The sequence below is a fragment of the Hylobates moloch genome, unplaced genomic scaffold, assembly GCF_009828535.3.
Source record: "Hylobates moloch isolate HMO894 unplaced genomic scaffold, HMol_V3 SCAFFOLD_2, whole genome shotgun sequence".
Classification (NCBI taxonomy): Eukaryota; Metazoa; Chordata; class Mammalia; order Primates; family Hylobatidae; genus Hylobates; species Hylobates moloch.
In genome coordinates, this window is record NW_026652277.1 from 145,077,521 (window position 1) to 145,080,677 (window position 3,157).

A 3,157-nucleotide genomic window follows, 5' to 3' on the forward strand; every position below is an offset into this window, starting at 1 on the left:
CTGCAACCTCTACCTCCTTGGTTCAAGCAATTCCCCTGCCTCAGTCTCCCGAGTAGCTGGGATTACAGGTGCATGCCACCATGCCTGGCTAATTTTTTTGTATTTTTAGTAGAGACAGTGTTTCACCATGTTGGCCAGACTAGTCTCGAACTCTTGACCTTAGGCAATCCACCCGCCTTGGCCTCCCAAAGTGCCGGGATTACAGGCATGAGCCACCGCGCCTGGCCTTTTTTTTTTTTGAGATGGAGTTTTACTCTTGTTGCCCAGGCTGGAGTGCAATGGCACGATCTCGGCTCAATACAACCTCCACCTCCCAGGTTCAAGAGATTCTCCTGCCTCAGCCTCCTGAGTAGCTGGGATTACAGGTTCCCGCCACCATGCCCAGCTAATTTTGTATCTTTAGAAGAGACAGGGTTTCTCCACGTTGGTCAGGCTGGTCTCGAACTCCCAACCTCAGATGATCCGCCTGCCTCAGCCTCCCAAAGTGCTGGGATTACAGGCATGAGCCACTGTGCCCAGCCTAACTTTGACTGTTATAGACAGTATAACACGAATTTAAAAATATAAAATATTTTAAAGAGGAAGACTGCCCTGCCTTTCTCTAAGTTCACATCAATTTGGGTCCTGATACCAATAATAATGTTTTTGTTACATTTAACCCTAATTGGGATGAGGTTCTAAAGGACTTCCAGATCTGATCTTTTTCCTCTCATTTTTATTTCTACCTGCCTAGAGCTACAAATCAAATTTAATAGCTCAGAAAGGGGAGTGTTGCATGTTATCTGTTAGAAGACCAATTATATTGTTTATTTGTTTCTCCCCACTTGGCCAAACAATATTCTCTTATAAAGTTGATTTTCTTTTTCTTTTCCTGTATCTGTTATATCTTTGGCTGCTTGGCCTCATGGCTTATTAATAGTTCTTGCCTTTCGCACCTCAGCTTTACATGTTTTTGGTCATCCTCTGTGAGGGTGTTTATGCATTCTACCATCAGCTTTCTGTCAAGTATCTCATTACCGCTTTCTTAAGGACAGTGGAGGTCCTCTCACCTGTTTGTCTCTGTGGATGCGAACAACACTGTATCCTGGGTACAACCCTGGTATTTAAACTCTTTATCAGGACATACCTCCCCCACAGAGTGTGTGTGTTATGGGGTAAAATGGAAGAGGAGGGAGACAAAAAAAGCAAGAGGGTTTCCTGCCTTCTTTTCTCCTGTTACCATTTTCCTTTCACCCACTCAGTGTTATGCTTGCTCTACTCCAGGCCATGCTGAGAAGCATCTGCTGACCCTGACTCTCCCTGCTTCCCAGCCTGTTCCTTGAGAAGGGAAGACCCTGTACAGATGCCTCAACACCTTTCTTCAAACTCTCCTTCTAGCAGGAAGGAAATTTACTTTACCCGCCCCTGTGATCAACCCCCACCCCCTATCCTATGCCCAAATATCCTGAGTGTTCTAAATCCTTGGGTTATTTCCTCAGTCTAAATAATTCATATTAAAAAGACAAAGATTCAGAATTTTTAAGCCATATTTATCTGAATTTGTTACCTGTATTAGTTCATTCTTACATTGCTATAAATACCCGAGACTAGGTAATTTATAAAGAAAAGAGGTTTAATTGGCTCATGGTTCTGCAGGCTGTACAAGAAGCATAGCAGCTTCTGCTTGGCTTCTGTGGAGGCCTCAGAAAACTTACAATCATGGCAGAAGGTGAGTGGGGAAGCAGGCACATCTTACATGGCTGGAGCAGGAGGAAGAGAGAGAGCGGGGTGGTGCTACACACTTTTAAACAACCATCTCTCACAAGAACTCTATCGTGAGAACAGCACCAAGAGAATGGTGCTAAACCATTCAGGAAGGATCCACCTCAATGATCCAATCACATCTCACCCGGCCCCACCTCCAATACTGGGGATAACAATTTGACATGAGATTTGGACAATGACACAGATTTAAACCATCTCACTTCCTCTACTTGAGTTGACCAGACAATAATTCATACCAGTGGTATGATTAAAGATATAGGGTCTGTCTGATAGAATATGAGCCATTTACAATTCCTCTTCAATTTCTTTTTTCTTTCTTTTTTTTTTTTTTTTTTTGAGATGGAGTCTCACTCTGTTGCCCAGGCTAGAGTGTAGTAGCGTAATCTTGGCTCACTGCACCTCCGCCTCCTGGGTTCAAGTGATTCTCTTGCCTCAGCCTCCCGAGTAGCTGGGATACAGGTGCCCGCCACCACGCCCAGCTAATTTTTGTATTTTTAGTAGAGACAGGGTTTCACCATCTTGGTCAGGCCGGTCTTGAACTCCCTGCCTCGGCCTCCCAAAGTGCTGGGATTACAGGCGTGAGCCACTGCATCCGGCCTCCTCTTCAGTTTCAAGATTGTTTCTGGGAGCTCTGATGTCCCTGATTTTATAATATACTCAAGGACTTCCATAAAACATGCAATATGGTTTTATGGGAAGTGATTTGAATGCTGCTGTCCATTACCTAATGTGACATTATTTTAGGAGCAAATTCTTTCCAGTATTCCAAGTTTCCAGAGGAAGATTTTTCTGGGTGTGATTTTCTGAGGTCTCTGAGATTGTGCCTAGTTCAAGGTTCTGCATTCTCTTCCTGTTCACAGAGCCCATTTCAATTCAGAGTCCTCCCCACCTCTCAGCCTGCCCAGTCTAAAAATCTGCCTCATAGTGACTCTAAAGAGAAAGGGAGAAATCAGAAGACAGCATAGCCAATGGTGAACTTCAACTGAACCTAGGCCTATGCAGGTTCTTGAGCTACAGCCCTTGCCTCTGACATGTTCTAATGTCCAGTCAAAAAAAGGATGGAAAGAACAATGATTACAAGAAATGTTCTATTATGTCTCCTGACTCAGAAATAAAATGAGAGGGGGTAATAGCTAAAATTCGCTTTAGACTGATTAGTGAGTAGTTTTATCTAAAATGTGAAAGTAAATGAGGACTATATATATATATATATATAATTTAAATAATATATTGTATTTAATGTAATGTATACAAAAAATTATATCAATATGCAAACAATACAGAAGTGATTAATGAGATATTTTACATTCTCATTTATTGGTAGTGAGTCTTCAAAAATTTGTGTGTATTTTACACTTATAGCACATCATTAGTGGTTTTGCTAAAGTTATAA